The sequence below is a fragment of the Hemicordylus capensis genome, chromosome 2 (assembly GCF_027244095.1).
Source record: "Hemicordylus capensis ecotype Gifberg chromosome 2, rHemCap1.1.pri, whole genome shotgun sequence".
Lineage (NCBI taxonomy): Eukaryota > Metazoa > Chordata > Lepidosauria > Squamata > Cordylidae > Hemicordylus > Hemicordylus capensis.
The window spans coordinates 198,394,431-198,417,814 of NC_069658.1; the positions used below are offsets into that span (position 1 = coordinate 198,394,431).

Below are 23,384 nucleotides of genomic sequence, written 5' to 3' on the forward strand. Positions count from 1 at the left end.
CGCTTTGGGTGGAAAGGACGCAAGAGACGTCCTTTCCGCCCAAAGCGCCAGTTCAGGAAGAGGCTTTGCAGAAAGAGAAGCACTGCTTGCAAGCTTCTCTCTCCCTCTTCAATTAAGGACTTTCCCCCCCCAACTGACATGGGCCGGGGTAAGGTGGTGTCGGAAGTTGGGAGGGAGGGTGGGAGTTCAGCGGCAACGGCGGGGGCAGCATTTTCTTTTTAAGATTTCCACAGCCTCCGCTCGGCCCCCATAAAGAGAGGAGGAAAAGGCTAGCGCCCATTATTAACGGGCTAAAAAAATACTAGTTTCTTATAAAAAGGTATCTCGCCTCCTCCTCTGGGATGTGATTGGTTGGAGAAAAAACCCGGAGCAAGCTGTGGGGAAAAGATGTGCAGGGAAAAAGATGTGCAGGGATTGTGGAGAGGAGCTGACCCTATGTGAACGGTCCATTTAACCCCCGAATTAAACATCTGCGAATCTGCTGTGAAGTAGATTCGTTCTTCAGATACCCGGCAGCATGAAGCCATGTCTGAATAACTTCCAGGTAGTGTATGAGGATCATCCAGGCCAGGTTTTGCATGGAATCCAGGGAAGACTAACTAGGCCTTCATAGGCTGGCTTGCATGAATCCAAAAAACGGTTTTGACTGTGAAACGTTTTGACTAAAAATGGGCTGTTTCGAGTGTTTCGAGCTCAAAATGGAACACCCTTTTAAAAAGGGACCTGTTTCAAGCTCAGAGCAGAATAACCTAATTTCAACTGAAACATTTTGACATTTTGAGCACCATTTTGGAGGCCTGTTTTTTCCTTGCTGATTGTTTTTCTGGCACTGGCTGCAATCTCCTTGTTACTTGGGTGGCTTGTTATCATACAAATCAAGTTTTGTCATGGACAGCTGTGCCCCCATTGGCTGGGGGCAGGGAGTAGAGAGAGGCAGAGAGAGCCCTTATAGTTTGCCTCTCTCTCTCGAAGAGGATACATCAGGACAGGAGAGGAGGCAGGAAGGTTTGATTTTGTGGAGTTTTCTCAGCACTGACTATAATATGCTGTACTATTGCTGCGATAACTGTCTGTTTTTGCTGGGTCGCAGATTGACAAAGGCAGAACTTGCATGCCTTCCTTCCTTGAGATGTGGTTTGGTATATTTGTGAGATAGCGTTGTGGCAAGAAATTGACAGTTGCAGCTCTGTGTGTGTTGTGTAATATTTCTTGGTGATTGCTGTGATGAGCTCCATGTCTGGCCTTGAGACTAACTTGTGCTTCACTCACTGCTCTGGTCTGCTTTGCAATCTGCATTGCAAGGTATACTTAGTCAAAAATGTGGCTGTATTTGCTCTAGTTAGAGCTTATGACTATGCTTGCTGCTACGTAGGGGTGCTGCTGTGTTAGCTGTCGGAATGCTCAGAAGTAAGGAGTCATAATCGTGTGTGAGAGAGCAACTTGTGCCATTGATACTGCAGCGGAGGCACTGTGGTTGGCAGTGGATTCTGGGTCAGCGATTTTTTTTTGCCATTTTACGACTTAGTTTGAAATGTGTGTTCTGTGTTGGGAGGGATAGATTCCCTTTTACAGTGTGCTTCTGCAGTGTTTTTCAAGGCAGGGTTGCAAAATGCATTGCAAATTGCAATGCAAAACTTGTGTGCGTGCACTCTGTGAGGCAGCTTGTTCCAGCCATAGGGAACTCTTTAAATTCTTTTATTGTCTTCAGACACTAGAAAAAGCCTGATACCTCAAATGAACTAACTTGGCTTTCTTTGGAGACAAAATCACCCAGGACTATGGATTTTAATATTTAATTTTGGATCATGTTTCAGCAATATTGTACCATCTTAATTAGCTTCTGGACTTGTTTCTAAACCCAGGCCAAAGTGCTGGTTATGACACACGAATATGGGAAGCTGCCTTATACTGAGTCAGACCATTGGTCCATCCATCTAGCTCACTATTGTCTTCAGGCAGGGGTCTCTCCCAGCTCTACCTGGGTATGCCAGGGATTGAATCTGGGACTGTCTGCATGCAAAGCAGATGCTCTGCCACTGAGCTATGATTCCCTTTAGAGTCCTAACTAGTTTGGAGCCAGGATACCTTAACAGAGGTGCACCTAGGCGGAGGGAGGGGGAATGGTGGCGGGGGGCCAGGAGCGCCGTTACTAGCGCCCGTTATTCAACGGGCCCAAATTCACTTGTTTGTAATGATTGCTTTTGAAATCTCAGGATAATTAATTCATTTATTTATAACATTTATTAAAATATTTCTATACTGCCTTTCAGTCTTCAGTGGGATCCCCTCAGGTTGGTTAACAAAGACTGAGTTAGCTTATCGGGTCCTTCCCTCACCCCGCCCCCCACCTCCGCCTATAGAGTTAAAATACAAAAATTGCACAGCAATACGAGAAGGCAGCCTGAAGCATCAAAAAAGAGAAGTCCAGAACTAATTATCGTATGTGGCAAAGTCATGCTGGAACAGCACAATATGAAGGCAAACAGGGAAGAAGCCTGATGGGCCTGTTGGGGCAAAGGGTTCCTAAACCTGACTGTTGTAACCAAGAAGGCTCTATTCAGCACACTTCTGAGAACAGTGGGGCATGAAGCAGGGCCTCTGCTGGAGATCTGAGCAGGCAAGTAGGATTACATAGAAGGAGGAGGAGGTCCTTTAGGTATAGAGACGCTCTCACTCCTGGATGTCAGGGCCAAAGTCTAGGGCCTCCACAGCTCCTGGGCCCCTCCAAATCCTCTTTAGTCTGTCCTGGGTGGTGTGGTCCCCCAGTGGAGAATGAGGATGCTTAATTTGCAGGGGAGGGGGCCTCCAAAGGCCTTTAGGTCCAGGCTCCAAAATTACCCCCGGTCCCGGCAGCTGGGAGGGAGGGTCGTCGGCGTCGGCCGCGGAAGCAATTTTTAAAAAAATTACATGGCCTCCGCTCCACCCCCAGCCTCCGTCTCTTTCGGCTGCCTCAGTCAGTTTCCCCCGCTGCCGCTTCTCCGGCTTCTTCGGGGCGGCTGCTTCTGGCCACCCAAGATGGCCACCGGGTCCTGCCTTTCGTGCCTCCCTTGCCCTGTTCTGGCCATGCGCTTCGCGCATGCCCAGAACAGACCAGGCACGAACGCACGCTTGGTGTCCATCTACCACGTTTTATTAGAGAGGATACGTAGCAGTATACATATAGAAGAGATATTTGACCATAATGCTTTTCATTAATATGCTGCAGTAGATTGAATACATTAATAACATTTATCCAAATATGAACTGTGGGTCAGATGCATCCCAAAACCTGAGATTTTTGAGGCAGGACTGCCAACACTTGAAACAGCGGGGAGGGGGAATTTGATACTGGGGCGGTATCCATTGGCACCCCTTAAAATGGCTTTAAATTTGCATTTGCTCCTCAACTACCTGAAAAGAAAAGAAAAAACCCAAAAAACTGGAGAAACAAGGTGTTTTGGGACAAAATGGCAATCCTAGCTTCCAGCCAGAGTCTCTGGCACCAGTAAATTATCTCCTTGATTACCTTTTCCAGACATTTTTGCTTTGCATTAGTTGTATGTTCATATATGCAGAATGCATATCTTTCACATCAGGCATTTGCTTTTGATTATTTTAGTCATTTAATTCTAATTAATGACTGTTTCTTGTGTGTGTTCTAATGCCATCTATTCCATCTATCCTTTTCCCCCTCTCTGTTCCTCCTCCCCGCTTCCCCTCCCAGTAATAGCGGAATATATATAATCTGCCCTCTTACTTACATATGCTTTGCTGGCTTCCCATATTGTGGTGTGTGTGTGTGGGGGGGAGAGAGCGAGATGGAGAGAGAGAGTTTTCTCTGGGCAGTTTACAAGACAACAACCAATAAAAAGATTAACACATTTCAACAATTAAAATTTAAAATGTTAAAACTATTAAAACACAATTAAAAGCCTGGGTGAACAAATGCGTCTTGACTGCCTTTTAAAAAGTTGTAAAAGATGGGGAGGCTCTTATTTTCCCAGGAAGTGTGTTCCAAAGCCTTGGGGCAGCAACGGAGAAGGCCTGTCTCCGCGTAGCCACCAGACGAGCTGGTGACAACTGCAGACGAGCCTCTCTAGATGATCTCAATGGGCGGTGTGGTTCATAGCAAAGAAGACGTTCTCTTAAATACCCAGGTCCCAAGCTATTTAGAGCTTTATAGGTTATAACCAAAACTTTGTACTTTGTTGAGAAACTTATCGGCAGCCAGTGTAGATCTTTTAAGTTATTAGTGAAATACATTTGGGATAGGAAAGACCTTATCCTATCAGCTACATAATGAATAGGTAGGAAGAGAGAGAGAGAGAGATGCCTCCATCTTCTCTCTAGGAGGAAAGGAAAAGGACTGACTCACCACAGGAAGTACCTGAGGAGTCAAAGCAGGAGTCATAGAGCAGAGGCAAGCAGGGACAGGTAAGGAGACCCTCAGTAGCCACCTCTACTCCCAGTGCCCCTAGTGGTCATTAGGATAGTTGGTGCAAAAGGTCAATGCACTGGAACCCCATCTCCAACAAAAACAGCTGGGGGGCTTAGGTTGAGCAGGCTTGCTATAGACTGAGTAATTGTGTGTGGTGTGCAAGAGTTGGATATGCACTGGATGCATATTTTGCCTGCTTAGTTGCGCAGCTTGTACAATAGAGACTCACCATGCTGAAGGTAGCCCGCCAGCCATGTGTGGCAGTAGTCTATCAAGGGCAGGAAAAACCACCTCTTTTTGCTGCCTGCCTGGGACTTCAAAAACAAAAGGGTTATCAAGCGCACACTAGGCCACAACACGTAGATGATGGCCTGCATTTGGCTTGGTGTGTGTGTCATAAGATGTGCAGCCTCCTTCAAAAGGGCAGACTGACAGACTGGCTAGCTGCAGCTGTGAAAGCTGCCATCTCTGGTAAACATCCACCCCCGGGGCTTCTGTGTGTCATTTAGTGCCAGTGAGAGTACCCAAACAAGATGCGTTCCCAGGCCTGAGCAAACCACTTACTCTTACCACTTCCTCTTGCCTTATGCCAGCCTGCCATGGAACGGCGCTTGTGAGCACTCTAGGAATGACAGTGCCATGCTCAAAAGGTGGGTGGACCTGCCCAGAGTTGGTCATAACGAGAGTCTCTGTTTGACGCATAGGTGGCTGCTACCAGCAGCAAACTGCCTGGCAGAGTCTGCTAGGAGATCAACAAGAAAGAGAGGGGAGTGCACAAATGGGGATCACGTGGCTCTGTCTTAAATCAAAATTGGCACAACTCGCAGAATCCAAAAACTGCCCAAGGTTGGGGTGGGGTTGTTCACAGTGGCTGCTTTCCTGAGATTCACCCCAGTAAAAACTGGTGCCGTTTTGGATCAAAGCCTGGGTGGTTGAGCCACTGCTGATGCTCTATTTCTAGATTTGGTTGCCGGAAGATGAGTCACATATTCACTTCCTTGTGATATCAAGAGCCAGTGTGGTGTAGTGATTAGAGTGTGGGGCTTAAACCAAGAACTGGGTTAAAATCCTTGCCTAGCCACAAAACTGACTGGGCAATTTTGGGCCAGTATCTCTCTAAGCCTAACCCACCTCAAAGGTTTGTTGTGAGGATAACATGGAATAAGGAAGAATCATGCATGTACACTACCCTGAGCACAAAAGTAAATATAGTAATGTTCCACATAATGCAGTATTGAATCTGATAGCTGGGAAGAAGTTTCCCTTCCAGTGGATCCTCTCATAAGCAAGCATCCCAGCCTGCCTTGGGAAGTGATGGGCAAGAGTGTTTCCTTATGAATAGATCCAGAGATTAGAAAGACTCCAGCCAGCTACTTGAAATGGTCCATAGCTAGCAATTCTTCATGAAAGAGGGGACTCCAGCAACAGGATTAAACAGGATTCGTTGTGGCAGGTCACCTGGCTGGGGAAAGGCACTCCATTTCAAGTGATGACCTGAAGACTTCCTAGCCGGCAGATCTGCTCATGAGTAAGCATGACAGGAAGCTCTCTGCAGCAGGCTGAGGCACTCGGTGATGAATAATACTTCTGCTATTCTTTGTGGATGTGAGCTGCACACCTGCAAAAAACGTGTCCTTCCTCCTTCTGCAGGTAAGAGGTGTGAACATGCCTTAGCTTTCTCTAAAATTGTTTCTGCGGGTTCATCATTCCAAGATTATACAGCATAATAGGACTGCCAGATATCTGTTATTTTAGAGCACTCTTCTACAATGAACTTGCTGGCTGAGCCGGTTCAACCACATGGCCTGCTGCTACAGGACTGCCATCGCATCACATTCTTTCCAGTGGCTGTTGCAGGTGTCTCTCTTGTGTTTCCTGTTAAGACTGTGAGCCCCTATGGGGCAGGGAACCACTTTCTCATTCCTTTTGCTATCTATGCAAACCACTTTGAGAACTTTGGTGTGCTGAAAAGCAGTCTATACATATATTTTAATAATAATAATAATAATAATAATAATAATAATAATAATAATAATAACAACAACAACCACCACCACCACCACCAACAGTATTGATGAACAACAACAACAACCAACAGTATTGATGATAAAATTCAGCCATCCCAGGTCCTTGGGAAGGACTCGATGTCTGGATAAAACAAACCAGTCAATAACACCTGTCTGACTGTGTAAACAAGAAATAATATTAAAAAATTGGTGGGACCATAAAATTGAAAAAGTGGTAGAAAATGAATATGTAAAAATATTATGGGACTTCCAACTACAAACAGACAAACATCTGCCATACAATACACCAGATATAACTGTAGTCGAGAAGAAAGAAAAACAAGTGAAAATAATTGACATAGCAGTACCAGGGGATAGCAGAATAGAAGAAAAAGAAATAGAAAAAAATAACCAAATACAAAGATCTACAAATTGAAATTGAAAGGCTGTGACAGAAAAAGACCAAAATAATCCCAGTGGTAATTGGCACCCTGGGTGCAGTTCCAAAAGACCTTGAAGAGCACCTCAACACCATAGGGGCCACAGAAATCACCATCAGCCAATTACAAAAAGCAGCTTTACTGGGAACAGCCTATATTCTGCGACGATATCTATAACCATTGACAATAAAATTCTGGCATCCCAGGTCCTTGGGAAGGACTCGATGTCTGGATAAAACAAACCAGTCAATAACACCTGTCTGACTATTTAAACAAGAAATTAATAATAATAATAATAATAATAATAATATTATAATACTGGATAACATCCTGACTGACAAAGCACTTGAGGAAGGATGCTGTTCTAGTTGTGCCAGAAAAGACGGAAGTGCTCTGGGTCGATAAAACTGTGGTGAGATAAATCTGGTCTTTGGGGACTGCTTCTGGACTCAACGCTGTCCTTGGAGTCTCAGGTGGAGATGGTGTACTGGCGTGCCTTTTACCAACTACAGCTGGTATGTCAGCTGCAGCCCTCCTTGGAGAAGTCAGACCTGACCTTAGTCACTCATAACATCCAGATTGGATTACTGCAATGCGCTTTATGTGGGGCTGCCCTTGAACACGGTTTAGAAGCTTCAGCTGGTCCAGAATCCTGCTTCTAGGATGCTCATGGGTGCAAGTCACGTCATGAGTATTACACCCATCCTGTGGCAGCTTCACTGGCTGCTAGTTTGCTTCTGGGCTAGAGTCTAAGTGTTGGTTCTGACCTTTAAAGCCCTATACAGCTTGGGACTGGGGGATCTATTGGACTACATTTGCCCATATGAATCTGCCAGGGCTCTTTGCTCTTTATCTCGAGCCCTGCTTGTGGCCTTGCCATCAGCTGAGATTCAGCCAAGATTCAGGGCCTTTTTGGTTGTGCCTCCTGGATTCTGGAACGCCCTCCCAGAAGAAGTCACTGCAAGTTATCGGGGAGCAGTTTACACACCATTTAAGGGTTTTCACTGTGCGTTAGAGTGTAGCCTGATTTATATCTGGGGTTAACAAAATCCACTATTAGTGTCTGTTTTTTGGGACAACTTGGAGTTTGCTGTAAAACCTCCCTTTAAGCCTGTGGTAAAGCCTGCTGTGTGTAAAAGTCCCTGATGATCTTAATAGGTGGCGGGGTTGATGAAAAAGAAGGAGTTCTCTTAAATACCTCGGACACACGTTTTTTAGGGCTTTATAGGTAACTAGTATTTTTCAGCCCGTTATAATAACGGGTGCTAGATTCCCCCCCGCTTTATGCCTTCTTCCTCCGCCCCCTCCCCACCTAATTAAGGGCCAAATCGGCCAAAACCATTGCCGCCGCGGCTGCCGCCTGCCTGCCCGCCCTCCCAGTTGCCCGAGTCCTCCTCTCCGCCCCCCCCACATGATTAAGGGCCAAATCGGCCCATACAATTGGCGCCGCCGCCCGCCCGCCCGCCCTCCCAGCGGCCCGAGTCCTCCTCCCCCGCCGCCTCTTCCCTGGCTTCGCTTCTTCTTCGCTTCCTCTTCGCCGCCTCTTCCCTGGCTTTGCTTCTTCGCGGTGTCCGCTTCTGGCCGCCCAACATGGCTGCCTGGTGCTGGCGGTCGTGTCTCCCTCGGCGTGTTCTGGGCATGCGCTCTGCGCATGCCCAGAACAGCCGAGGGAGACACGGACACACGCCACAGACGGACACCAAGGCTTTTATTATAGAGGATGACCAGCACTTTGTATTTCACCCAGAAACTTATTGGCAGCCAGTGTTGTTCTTTTAAAATTGGTGTAATATGATCTCTTCGGGCTACCCTGGAGACCAACCTGGCTGCTGCATTCTGTACTAACAGCAGTTTTCAAACTACGTACAAAGGCAGCCCAATGTAGAGTGCATTGCAGTAGTCAAGTCTGGATGTTACCAGCATATGCACCACTGTTTTAAGGCCGTTTATCTCCAGAAATGGACGTAGCTAGTGAATCAGCCTAGGCTGATGGAAAGCACTCCTGATGTTGTGATGTCATTAACTCTCTTAAAGCTATATCACTATTGGCTTTTAAGACCTTGCTCATAAGCTGTTGGGTAGAAAAACTGATGCCTGCTCCAAATTCTCCACCTCTATCAGCAGTATTTAGTGGCTGAATGTGCTGTACTGTGCTAGGCTGCAGGCCCAGGGCCAATAAGAAGCTGTAGCAGTGCCACCCTGCTTGCCTTGCTGCTTTAATAAGAAGCCTGTGAGCAAACTGATACCGGGTTTTCCACCTGCTGTCTTGAAACATGCTTCCATAATTAGTTTGTACTGAGAAGAAGACATTACATATTGGTACACAGACACAAGAATCCTTAGTCCATTGTTTCGCAGTGGTGTATATCTCTTATTTCAGAGCAGCACAACTCTATAAAGCATAACTGTTACCCCTTAAGAACCATTAATTTCAGATAGATTTCTCATATATCTGGCAGCACAGCTCAATGTGCTGTGATACAATGCCTTATATCTTTTTAAATTTTCACCTGGTTCTTGGCAACTTGGTAGCAAAATAATGGTCATATATATTAGTTTTGCAACTTTAGTTTTTATTTTTCGGTTTTGATATGGGTCTATGGCAGTATTCAGACAAGATGAAACCATGGTTTCTCCTGACCAAGGTTAAGAATCCCATGCAACATCCACATTCTCAGACTATTCTCACGACCAGGAGAAACCAGGCTAAGGGAGTCTAACCCAGTTCCTCCTGTTCATGTGCTGCAACAGGAGCTGCGCAGCTCCAGGCAGCAAACCTCCCCAAATCCCCTTCCCCTTAAACTAGGTTAGTAGAGCGAGTGCTCTGCTAACCCCATTCATCTGACTGTATCACCATGGCGCGGCTCCACACCACGGCGACTCACGAAGAGACCCCCAACTGGGAGACTGCAGCAAGCCCGCCGGCCTCGGGGGGTCTCCCCAGAATGCCCCACACACTCGCACGGGGCATCCTGGGACTTCCAGGGGCCAGGCAGCCCCCAATCCCCACCCCCCCTACCAGCTCCATGACAGAGCCGGTAATTGTGTGGGTGACCTGATCCAGCTCCGCGTGATCTCCCTGCTCATCTGTGGGGGGAGCAGGCTAAGCCCTCTCTCCCCACAGAGCCTGGTTAGGCTGTACACATGGATCGTGTGTAGAGACTCTCTATGTTTTTATCTTCCTAATATCCAACAGGCAAACCATGGTTTACAGTAGTTTGCCTTTGTTCCTTCTCTGCCCAAGTCTTTGCTTCCCCTTTCCATGGCTCAGCAGTCCTCTTGCGGCAGAGCATTGTCCTCACGGTAGTTTAATCAGTGGCCTGTGAATTCAGATATTGAATTCTCATTCTATATCTGTTCTCATGAGCAGCCAAGCCTGGGCTGGGCTGCCCGTGAGAACTGCCGTGTGGATCCCAGCAGTGCCTCAGCGCCGAACCCTGTGCCATAGCCCTGTCCTGAGCTGAGGTTGGAGATGCAAACATGCCCTTCACTCAGCTGCTGGGATCGTGTGTCAGTGCTTAAAGCCTCTTTGCCCTGGGGGAATCCCCCAGTGCCCTGCGCTTGGTGCGCGGCACCCTGTGGGATACCCAGAGGACGGGACAATGAGTCCCAGCCTTAGAGCGATCCGCCAGGCTCCGTGCTGCACAGAGCACTGGAGATTATCTGGGGAGGAAGGCAAGGTTTGCGAAGCCTTCCCCTCGCCCCCCCCCGCCTGCTAGGTCATGTGAATGGCCCCAATAGCAAACCACAGTTCGCACAAGCTATGGTTTGCAAACCAGCTACAAACCATCGTTTCAGAACTTGGCATGGTGGCCTCAAACCACATTGTGTGTGGACCAGCACAGGTTCAGACATAACACAAAACTATGGTTTAGTAAAACATACTATGGTTTCGTATTATGTTTGATCTAGCCGCCCACACATCTGCTCATATTATTTGTTTGATAGTTTCATTTCTTTTTTATACTGCCCACTCAATGTGTCTCCAGGCAGTTTGCGTACATTTAAAATCAATACTTAAAACCTAATTAAATAAGCAGCTACAACATTTGAATATTCCACACAGTGCAGAATCTGGCTTGGTGAATTTTGTTTCAGGAAGAGAAGTCAAGTGTCTGACTCTCATAGATGCAGAGAAAAGTTTGAAAATGAGCAGGCATTATTGTTTGCAGTGTCATTCAGCACAAAGTTTTTGTATCTGGCATGGAATCTGGCTTTTTAGAAGAGGAAAATAAGGACACCATCCAATGGGCAGTTCTCCTGTGCAAGCCTCATTGACAGGCATGGGAGAAATGCACATGCATGAAGATTGTGTGCGAAAACCACTGAGTCAGTTTTGTCCTGAGTTCTTAGTTCTTGCAGAACTGGACATTTTAGGTAAAACTCGGGCTGCTTTGTTTCCCTCTGGGCTGATGTTTTTCATCAGCCTAAATCCATGTGTGGTTGTGGTGAAGAGGTTGTAAAACACAGTCTGTGTGATTCAGCATACCACCACTCCACCCACTTTGGGGCTGCTTGCAGTAGCATGCTGAAATCTCAGTTTCTTATGCTAATTGTCTCTTGGTGAGCAGGAAGTAAATAATGGTTGAGGGGGTGCTGAACTGCAGAGGCTGCTCATGTGAATGCTGCACACACACACACACACACCCTTGGAGACCATGACACAAATAGCTGTCTTTTTAAATTCTTGCATGCACTCTTATTCCTTTTGCTGGACTGTGCCATTTCAGGTTGCCAGTAGTGATGGTGGCCATGCTTTGGTTGAAAGCTCCCCTTCAAGAGGGGGAAAGTAAAACACCTCCCTGAACACAGAAAAATAGCATATCAAGGGGAAGACCAGGCTGAATCCTTCTCCCTGACATACTGGTTTTGTATGTGGAGGACAAGAGATCTGGAGCATTACTTCTACTACTGCTGCTGCTGCTACTACTAGCATTAAATGTGCAGCACCTCCTTCCGTATATACACCTGGACTCTGAAGTGGTGCAGTCTGAAAAAACACTTTACCACCTGTTCTGCTGAATGTATAGAATGGGCCAGTGTCTCTCAAAGCACATGATTCAAGCTTGTGCGTATTACTCTTTCATACTTTTTATTTTATCCATCATATATTCACACCCATGCACACATCTTCTCAATGCCTCCTGATGGCCAAGACTGAGAATGCCAGGACAGAACCATGGTGGCACAGTCATGCCAGACTAACTAAAGCGGAATAAAGGGTATGGCTTTGTTATTTGGCATCTCTTTCTCACACACACATCCTCCAAACAGATGTGTGGGCAATAATGTCCCCATTTTGCAATGGGGAGGAGAGGGAAGGAAGTTGCCAAAGAGCACACTGTGAGTCAGTGGCAGAACTCATAATCAAGTTAGAAGTTCACACAGTTATTCAGCTGTGAAACACGTGCTTTGTATTTACAAGGGCCCAGGTCACCCCCTGACAGCTTCCTGTTATGGAAGCTCAGGTGTTGAGGTTATGGGGGTCCTCTGCCCAAGACCCTGAAGAGCTGTTGCCAATGAAAGCAGACAGTACTGGCTGACTGGTCCAAGGCTTTGGTTCAGTGGAAGGAGGCATCTTCTCTTTCTGTTCCTCTCCCTCTTTTAGAGCAGAGTTTCTCAACCTTTTAAGCAACAAGTTCCCCTTCACTACTGAAAATTTTAAGAAGTATCTCACATTTTTGAGTGCTTTTTATATTTATAGTCAAGTGTGCCATATGTTGGAAGAAGGGCTGTGCAAATAAGGCCATGATAGGACAAATGTCCGATCCAGTGTTGCCACCTTTTACATCAAGGGGACACAGCTCAGCCTTGTCTCTCTCCCTGGTCTAGAAATGACAGTGATCTGGGCTAGAGGTGATGGTGATCAAAGTTAGGAGGGCTGAACCCTGTGCTGTGCAAAGTGCAGCAGACCAAATTATGTCTTCCCAATTAATTGGGAAACATAAAGCTCTGTGCAGTGTGCAGCGCAATAAATTTTTTGCCATTGTTTTAAGAGAAGGAAAAAGTGAGATAGAGGGAGATGTGGTCGGATCGAAACCAGGACCATAGTGGGGCAAAGGGTTAAAGCCCCCCTCCCCACATGCCACGGTCTCAATCCATATCTCCTCTAGCTGCTATAAGTAAAGAAGGGTTAGACACATCAGAGCCAATTACAAATGTGATATAACATGTAGTTTGGCCTTGTGCATGCAAACGTATAATTGAGCAGTGGGGCTGCTGCAGAAATGTATTGACCATGTTTTGTTCAAATGAACATTCTTCTTTTCAGGTTCAAACTCGGGGAAAACTGGTTCTGCATGTTTACAGCAGAATTTGGCTGGACACAGCACTGATTGGCTGGCACCTGTAATGTCACAAACCCATGTTTTTCAACTTTTTTTTTAAAGTGGCATTTTAAATAAATACAAGTTCAGTTCCATTAATTTGTTTCAAGCATTAACCATAGTGAATAAATGTATGTAGACAGCCTGCTTGAAGCATGGGAGGGATACAGTATGTAAGGCAGACAACTGAATCAGCATTTGAACTGCAGGTAAATATGTCTGCCAAAGCTCTGGGGAAGCCAGCTTCATCTTGAAAGAGCTAAAAGTGCAGTGGGCCCTGTTAAGGTACATTTGTCCACTTCCTAAAATTCTTCCTAGAAACAGCCTTGGAATTTGCATATGCCCAGAACAAAGGGCAAAATTCAAATAGAGCTCCATAGGGTGTGAGAGGCTTGGTGTTCTATCAGCTGGGAGGGGGTAAACAGAGGAAGACTTAATAGATGGGGGAGCCTGAAGTCACTGACTGGCATACAGAGCAAGGAAGCACCAGTGCAGTGAGCAAAGCAGACTAACATAACTTCCCGTCTCAGTGGTACACTGGGGAATGGACAATTTTTGACAAACTCCCCTTCCCCAAGAAGCCCTGCTCTTCTCACTACACTGGTCCTTCCTTGCTTTATACGTCAGCCACTAATTAGCTGGCCAGGGAGTGGGAAGCACAGAGGCTGAGTAGGCCGAAGTTGTATGACCGAGGAAGTAGGGCTGAGCCTCTGCAAACATCAGCTGGTCAGTGGTTAGCAACTGGGGTGCTATTATGGGTGCCATGGGTTCTTACCTGGAGACAGTGGCCCACATGCTGTGCAGCATTATAAGGGCATTGCTGATTGGGTGTCTGCTATGGGTGTCTAAGGAAGTGTCAGCAGTCTTGTGCAAAAATGCATGCAAACATTTAAAGCAGCATGTCCACACTTCAGGAGCACTACTTACATTGGTAATCTGGTGCAACATGTGGACTACATGTGTATATATACACAGTGATGTAGTTGCAAATTCAGAAATGCAGGCGCTCTCCATGACAGCCCCCATGGCCAAACCCACCACACCAGCCAGAGAAACCAAGACGCACTGGTGCTCTATCCCTGTGTGTCCCCCCTCCACCAACAGTGCAGTGGGCAGCTACAGATAGCCACTTTTTGTTGCAGACCCTGCTCCTGTGCCTTTAACAGCAGTCTGGAATGTATCTGTTTAGCAAGTGAAGCTTTCCCTGGCATGGACATAAAGTGATGGGGAAAGCATCAACTGCTTAAGTTTGGCCTGCCAGTCTACAGCTAAAGGCATAGGAGCAGGGTCAGTTAAAAAAAAAATAAAAATCACCAGCCTTTGGAGAAGGAGAAGCTGCAAAGCATGGGTACTTGAACAAAACCAGACTGCCCTCCGGTCCTCAGCTGTTCAAAACATTGCTGGATATCTGCTGAGTGACAAGTGAGGGGTGGGACTCAGAGAGAGGCTTGGGGCCTCCTAGCAGCTGATGTGTGACGCTTCCCTCTTGCCTTCTGTGCTGGTTTCTCACAAGCTGCCTGTGGCTCTTCACACAGAATCCAATGAGATGGATCTCCCTTACTGAGGATAGTTCTAGGACACAGACACACCAGCTCAAGACCACGACTAGACACTAATGCTTCACTTGCAAAGCTGGGAATAGAGCCTGGAATAAAGGTGCCAACGCTGACAGATCCTGGAGATTCCCCTCCCTCCGTTTCCTTCATGTTATCAAGCTGTTCAGATCACCAGGATTGCTTCGATATTCTCTTGAAGACTGATGCTGATTCCTGGAGCTTTCCCAAACAGCAGACTTTACAGCAGGCTTTCTGCAAGGCTTTATTGTAAGTTGCCCCCAAAAACTGATGCAAAAAAATAAATAAATGGATTTTTAAAATCCTAGATATAAGTTGGGCTATACTCTAATGCACGATGAAAAACCCAAATTGTGTGTGAAATGCTCCCCAATAGCTCACAGGGACTTGGGGGTAAATTTGGCCGAAATGTAAATGTACACCCTCCATTCAAAAGGAGATGCGAGCTAAAAGCCCGGTGTGAAAAATGCCCTGGAGATGCCAGTCCAGTCCAGGAGGGCTAGACACCCTAACCCAAAGCTCAGTCATCCTATTTATTGAACCCAGCCCTTTTCTAACTTTCCCTCTTCAGGGCAGGGGGGGCAATCCAAGACATTTTTCTGCCCGAGGCAAAGGACCATATGATGACCCCTCGCCTCATCTGTGGGTGGGTGCTCAGCATTCTCAGGCCATGCTGCCACTCTCAGACTATGCCACCAAGCCAGGCACTGGTGGCAGAGGTGTTCCTTGCTTGTGTGGTGGTGGGTGAGGGGAGAGGGAAAAGAAGAGGTGTGCCCCGGTGGGGAGAGCCGGAGAGGAGGGGGAAATGAGCAATACGCCTCAGTGGGGTGAGGAAGGATGGCAGCAGTGGGCAGCAAGGAGGCCCATGGAGTGGTGCCCATGCTGATGGGGAGCTGTAGGGGTTGGGGATGGAGCTGTAGCTCAGTAGTAGAGCATCTGCTTTGCATGCAGAAGGTCCAACTCCTGGCATTTCCAGAGAGGGAAATGGGAGAGACTCCTGCCTGAAACCTTGGAGAGCTGATGCCAGTCAGAGCAGCAGTAGACAGTGCTGTGCTAGATGGACCAGTGGTCTGGCTCTGTATAAGGCAGCTTCCTATGTATGTTCCTGGTGCTTGCTGCACCCTGTGCCCTTCCTCAGACTGATGCCTCAGGCAATTGCCTCTCCCTGCCTCATGGAATAGCCACCCTCCCTGGTTTTGTGGAATGTGATCATGCAGGACAAGAAAGCAGCAGGGACCAAAAGGCTGTTTTGTATGCTTGTCATTTGTTTGTTTGTCTGTCACATTTATATACCACGCTCTATAAAATCTCAGGATGGTTTACCATTTAAGCAAACAACAAGAAAAAATCCTATACAACAAATTAAAATTACCAAAAGCAAAATTTTCAAACACAAACTAAAAGCCTAACAAAACAGCTGTTTCCAAAAGTCATTTAAAAGCAAGCAGAGACCCATTTCCAGTGGGTCTTCCAGTACTTTGAACTTGCTGCCTGTGCAGCAGGCCTGTATAACCCATGACCCACTAAAGCCACCAGTAAAGTTAGCATGACTGTTCCTGGGCCTTTAATAATTCTTGATCTGCAGACAGGAACAAGTGGCCCTTAAAAAAAAAAAATTTCCATGGCATGAGAAATCCACCTTCTCAGGTCTGCCGATCAAGTGGCTGCTTAAGGTGCAAGAGCAGGCCCAGCTGATTTTCATCTGGTCACCTGGCCACCTTATCTATCTATCTATCTATCTATCTATCTATCTATCTATCTATCTATCTATCTATCTATCTATCTGACCAACTGACTGACACATTTATTTACCGCCCTATATAGATACTCAGGGTGGTTTACAATCTAACAAACATCAAGCCAAAAATCTAAAAATATAGCAAGCCACCAGGGGCTTAATATATCTCCCAGTCTTTGCTGCCCAGAGAGTGGCCAAGCATCTGGGATACTGCAAAGCAGGACTGTGGGCTGCATTTGATGTGGTGAGTCACAAATCGTGCAGGACTGCTAGGCGCAACGTGAACACGGAGGCAGTGAACCTATGGTCACATTCTGATATCCGTGCAGACTGGACAGTGCAGTTGAGGTTGGCAGTGGTAAAGGAGCGTGGGTTGCCGTCTCTCTGCAGAGGGGTGGAACAGCCCTCCCCCCCACCCCGCCCGCCCCAATCAATCAGTGAGGCAGCATGCAAGCCCTGACAGTGGCTCCTTGGGAGGTCTGAGCTCACCCTTTGAAACTGCATCTGGCTGTGGCTGTGTGAGCAGCTGCATGGGGTGTGGCCGGCAGGGAATGCGTTTGTTCTTGGCAACTGGGGGAGTTGGGGCTTGTTTTATAACATTTTTTTTAACGCCCCCCGCAAGGCAAGTTCCAGGTGAGGCTGCAGACTTCCCTAGAGAGGCAAAGTGGAACAGAGGGGGATGATCCCAGGAGACTGCTGGGTATTTCTCCTGGCAGCAGCAACAGCAGCAGCAGCAGCAGCAAAAGTTGCTCCTCTGAAACGCCCTGACTTGGAAGGAAAGCGAAGGCAATAGATGGTGGGAATATCTTGAGACAAAAGTAACAAGATGGCCATTGCTCCCCTCATAAAAAGGAGCCACTTCACACATGACATAAAGGCAAAGCTTGGTTTGTCACTGGATGCACAGTTGCTGCCAATCACAGTTCCTTGATGAATGTACTGGAATGATACACTTTAGCTCTTTTCAGGCATTCACTAAAGAACAATCAATGGACTTGTTTGGAGGGTGGCTTGTGGTAGTAGGCTCTGCCCCTGACCTATGCGTATTCATTGCAGCATCTGTCACATGCCCCAGTGTGTGCAGTTGTATGTGCAGAGGGTCCGCTCCATGTGCTTAGGATCCCTGCCTTTGCAAGTTTCCAGATCTCATGGAGAGAGGCCTTGGTTTGTACAGCTGTTCATGGCGTGGCTTCCTATTAACACAAAGGGCTATATTTGCAAAGACTTGTGTTTGTCACATTCATACTTGACGTGTTGAGGTGTATACATAACATATTTTTAATCTGCACCTGGAAAATGTCATGTGTGAAGGGGACTTCTGTGGCTGTCACACACAACACACACACATCTTAACAGATCAGAATTGTTACACTGGGTTGTATCAGCAGCTTATCCTAGGGGTTTTCAAATGTTCAGTGAGCTTTCCTCCCAAGACCAGCAAAAAATGCTATTGCAAGTAATTGTTGCAAAGTAATTTGTATATGTATGTCTAAAACAAACCCAAGTACAAAAATGTTAGTCCCCAGCTGGGAAGAGGGCAGGAACTGGGGAGGGGGGCGGAGTCATCCTCCTATTGGGTCTTGATTAGGTTGAGGCCTCAGTCTCTTGCTCTTCATGTCTCATGCAGAAAACGGTAGGGAGTGAGAGAGGCAAAGTCCTCATCATGATATTGCTCCCTCAAACCCTGCCATTATGCATAGCATATAACACATAGGAGGGCAGTTCACACAATCATCATTAGGGTAAAAGAGGCCTTCTACCCTAATTCAGGAGTTGGGCATGCTCCCGATTTTCATTTGTGTGTCAGATAAAAACAAGGTTGGAGTGCGGGGAGCTTGCTCATGTGCTAAGCCGCAGCTGGGTAGGATGATTTTCCTGCCTACATCATTTCTAAGTTGGGGACAGAATCTGGGTAGGGTGCACTCATCCTACCCAGCTGGGGCTTAGCTCACGATCAAGCTCCCCCTCTTCAACCTTGTTTTTATTGAACACACAATAGAAAATCTGTAGCACACCCAGCTTCCAGATTAGGAGGCTTCTCTTACCTTAATGTTGATTTTGTGAACTGCCCTATAGTGAGTTCATTCACTAGGAGTGTGCACAAAACCACCTGGCATGGTTCGGTTCGGGTTTGAACTGGACCTGAACCGGACCAGTTTGGTTTTGCCACCCATCTGAATGCCCCCCCCCCGTTTGGTTTGGTTTAGGAGAGTTTGTCGAACCTCTTTTCAATCCCCCCCCCTACTTTTCTTTTTAACTCACCCCTCTGGTCCTCCTTCATGCAAAAATCACCCGGTTTGGGCAGTCTTCAGCCCTTTCTGGGCCTATTCCCCAGCGTGGTGGCCATTTTGGAGGCCACTGCGCATATGCATTGGGACCCTGCATGGCCTGCATCATACCAGAGGTTGCCACTGTGCGTGCGTGTGCACATCACGATGTGCGTGCGAGTGAGCGTGATGTGTGTATGCACAGCGGCAACTTCCAGTCCAGAGGAGGCATGGGGGCAGCCAGGAGGTATGCTGGTGGGGGAAATGCGATGGGAGGGGTAAGAGCACCCTCTCCTGTCCTTAAAGAGTCTTTGAACTGGCAGGTGCTGGTTCCATTCACACCACTATCACGCGCAGCCGAAGCTAGGCTGGACTTCCCTAGCCTGGGTTAGGGTGCACGTGAGAACAGCCTTACAGTTTTTGATTGTGTGAATGGCCTCAGTATATTATGCATAGTATATGTGTTTATGTGCCATATTTGTGCAGTGCTTGGAGCACACTAACAATGATGAGAAAACTGTAAGTGGAAGCTGTGACAGACCTATGTAGTCTTCTTGTATACATAATACACTTTATTTGCATACCTCAGAGACTTCAGTTTCATTTAGCACTTTTGGCAAAAGTCTTGAGATTAGTTGTTATTGATGTCATAACAGTCATGTGGGGTAGGTTATTGTTTCATGCCTGCATTTTAAAGGTGAGGAACTAAAGCTGACAAATGATGACTTGTCAAAGACTACTCACTCAGACAGTGCATGCCTGAGCAGGGATTCAACCCAAGTTCAGAGCCTATTTCACTGGTTCATTACTCTGTCCACTGATTATCCCCCACTGATTCTCAGCGAGACAGGGCCTGGCTTGCAGTGTCCATTCCATTCTGGTCCTCCACACTAGAGCCAGACAGTGGACCAAATGGGGGAAAGGGTGCATAGACAGTAGGCACATGGAACCATGACATGCTTTAAGGTTGTATGGCAGCAAATTAAGAAGCAATGAACAGTTAGTATTGCACCATAAGAACCTAAGAGCCCTGCTAGATCAGGCCCAAGGCTTTTCTAGTCCCGCACCCTGTTTCACACCGTGGCCCACCAAATGCCTCTGGGAAGCCCAACAACCAGGGATGAAGGCATGCCCCCTCTTTCCTGCTGTTGCTCCCCTGCAACTGGTATTCAGAGGTATCCTGCCTCTAAACCTGGAGGTAGTCTATAGCCATCAAGACCCATGGACAGATCTGCATGAAATTATTGAAGCCTCTTTTAAAGGCATCCAAGTGGGAGCCTTTAAACACATGGCTTTTACTTCGAATCTCCTCTGGAATGGAGTGTGTCAGTGCACATATTAGCTGCATTTACCCCAAAGTCTCTGAGGGCTATCAGGGACCAGTAAAGACATGACTCTGTTTCTCTCCGAATCAGGGCTGTGCATTCTGGCTTAGCCCGAAGAATGTCCGGCTTTTAAAAACCCTATAGTTTCAGCGGCTTTTGGAAACACGCCCCCCCCGGGTTCTGTTATGCCATGCCACTTTTCCCTTTATGTGCTGATTGGCCACGGCATTTCTCGAAACTCTATGAAGGGGAGTTGACAGCTGTGTTTGGTATGGTCTGCTCTGAGTATTTGCAATTGCAAACGCTTGTGGGGGAGGGGAGAGAAGGATATTAGCAGATTGGTGAAATTCTCTGGAGGGAGTCCAGGAGGGGAGGGGGACTGAGAAATTCCTGAGTTAAACACAAGCACAAACCTAAAAATGTGGGTCTTAATATAGGCTTTAGATATGCAGAATGGAAGTTACAGATATGCAGAATGGATATTGATGTAACCTGAGACCTTTTTGTCTGAGCTGATTCGCCTGAAACTTCCCTGCCTCTTAGATGGTCTGGGGTGGGTGTGTGTGTGGTGGGGGGACATGAGGTGATGAAGGCATTTACTCACAAAGGCAAGTTCATTATAAAAATCAGCAAATATTTGGGCCAGAATCGGCAGGCTTGGGCTAAGCATTCTGCTGTTTGATACACCTGCTTGGCAACTCGTCATGCCGTTCTTCCATTCTTACTGTCAAACTAACAACAACAAAAATGCTCTCTCAGTCTCTTCCTCTCTGATGTAATTGGTGATTGGTTGGAGGAAAAACCCGGAGTAAGCTAGTGGAAATGCACAGGAAAAAGATCTTCCAGAGCGTTTGCGGATCTTCCTATGTGAACGGAAAAGATCTTCCTATGTGAACTGTCCATTTAATCCCGCCAATTAAACATATTGCAAATCTGATGTGAAGCAGATTCGCTTTTCATATACCCCATGGCATGAAACCTTGTGTGAATAAATCCCAGGTGACCATCACCACACTCTGTGGTAGAGAATTCAACAGATAATGAGGCTCTCCACACAAGCAGTGTGGAGAGCCTTACCGGGCTCTGTGGGAACAGTGGGCTTAGCCCCTAATCCCCGCAGATGAGCACTTGCTCTTTGCTGGGCGGCTGGATCGGCCGCCCACATGACCACCCACTCTGCCACGGAGTTGGTAGGGGCTCTAGCCCAGTTTCCTTCCATCGTGAGAATAGCCTCAATGTGTTGTGTGAAAAAAGAACTACTTTTTGTCATTCCTAAATTTCCTGGAAATCAGTTTCATGAGATGACCTCTGGTTCTAGAGTTGTGGGTGGAGGAGAGAAGAACTCCCTACTCTCTCCACAGCATGCATTATTTTATAAACCTTTATCATGTCTCCCTTTGGTCACCTTTTTTCTAAACTGAAAAGCCCCAAATGTTGTAGCCTTACCTCCTAATGAAGGTGCTCTAGCCCTCTGATCACCACTAATTTTGGAACACTAATAATCACACTAGGAATAGGCCCTAAAGCCTGTGGGATGTGTTGAATTGATTGGAAGAAACTAGGAACTGGGTTATTGCTTAGTAATAATAATAATATCACAATATTATCACAGTAAGAGTAATAATATCAAAATATTATGAGTAATAATATCACAATAGTAATAATATCACAATATTATTATTGTGAGAATAATAATGAAACGCTCCAACTTAAGCTCCTCTGTGTTACCTTAATGAGGCTCTCCTCACATTTGAAGAATAACTGGCCTATTAGCTCATGCCCCTCTCAGAACTGTCAGTGGTCAGTTCACAAACGGATCATGACTGCAACGCAATGCTGGTAGTCCTTGGCATCTTGTAGTTGGATCTATTCTATACTGCCTCCAAACATGGAGGCTGAACCTCTGCTAAGCTCGGCCAGTGGCTCCCATAAATCTACCCTCCTCCATACAATCCTTTTCTACAAAGTCATTCATACTGGTGAACTTCCCAGCAATGTACAGCAACGAGAGCCATTGGTTGTGTGGAAAGTGCCTGCTTTTTCGTTCTTAAACTGACTGCTGCTGACTGGTTTCTGTGGGCGAGCCCATTGTGTGTTTGATTCTGTGAGACTGCATATTCCACCGCCCCCCTCTCCATTCTCCCCCCACCCCACTACTCATGATCTGATAAACTTTTATCATGAGCATCTTCAGATATTTTCTCCCGAAGCTAAAAAGCCTCCTGGTTTTTGTCTTTTGTTTCATAGGACCGTCAATTCCCACGCTTCACCCCCTCCCCCTGCCTGCTGCCTGACAAATTATGGAAGATGCAGAAAGGGTGCGTGTAGCTATTTCTCTGGCACTGACCCATCCACAAACTCAGGAGTTCCAGATAATTCGGATGCCACCCCCAGCCCAGAGCTCTCCTGTCTTTTCCTCACTGTCCCCCCTCCCCTCCCCTGCAGTGCTCAGTCATCTTTGGCACTTTCCCCCTCAGCTTCAGTCAGGTTTGTCGCACAGTCATTTCAGGTGTATATTAGATATGTGAGAAGAGCAGCACACACCAAGCCTCTTCTAATAACTGAACTATCTATTGCTAACATTGGGAAAGCTGGAGCAATGGAGACTGGTGAATAAAAGAACAACTTCTATAAGCACGGTCTTTAGTTTTTATTCCATCTTGTCTAGTTTCTAGTCCGAGTCCATCTGGACCTAGGGCTGTTCAGCACCCTGAGTAGGTTACAGAGGAGATTACCACTCACACAGGCTCCAGGCTCCTCCTGCCAAACTGAAACTGACTCCCCCACTTCTCTCACATGGCCTTCTGGGAGGTACACGACAGTGCAGATAAGGCTTAGCACCCAATCTGTTTGTTTATCACCACCATTTATTTGTTTATTATTTCTCAATGTCAACCGCTTTGGAAACTTTTCTTGAAAAGCAGTATATAAAGCTTTGTTGTAGTAGTTAGCACTTTTATCCTATGCTCTGCAGAGAAGTATTCAGTGGTGGGATGTGGTTGGGAAAAGAGTTTGGTGCCACCCCTGTCTGCTTCTCTCTTTCTACACTAATTCAAGACATTGGTTTTAACCTTTAAGGCCCTAAATGGCTTGGGACCCAGGTATCTGAAGGGCCACCTGGTCCCACATGTACTTGCCCATCAGTTGAAGTCATGATTCTGAGCAGATTTCAGGTTGCCCTTGGCAAACTGCTCTCCTAAGCTCTCTCCCACTTGGGCGGGCCCTGAGAGTTGATCCTCCAGCACCATACAAAGACTTTGGGCACAGAGATGGTCTCAGGGATCAGCTGTG

General features: G+C 46.8%; 1 protein-coding gene across 14 annotated transcripts in view; it reads left to right on the top strand.

Moving 5' to 3' along the window:
• Positions 1–23,384, top strand: part of RARG (retinoic acid receptor gamma) — a 328,355-nt gene that overhangs the window by 72,399 nt on the left and 232,572 nt on the right. For 11 of the 14 annotated variants that reach the window (XM_053294818.1, XM_053294838.1, XM_053294820.1 and 8 more), the window contains one exon: positions 14,725–15,012. The exons of 1 other annotated variant lie outside the window; for it this stretch is intronic. The gene's annotated coding sequence lies outside the window, so the exon portion shown is untranslated. Of the gene's footprint in view, positions 1–418; positions 545–5,870; positions 6,068–14,724; positions 15,013–23,384 lie in introns of those variants that run through there. 2 more of the 14 variants (XM_053294826.1, XM_053294842.1) reach the window with 2 other exon arrangements.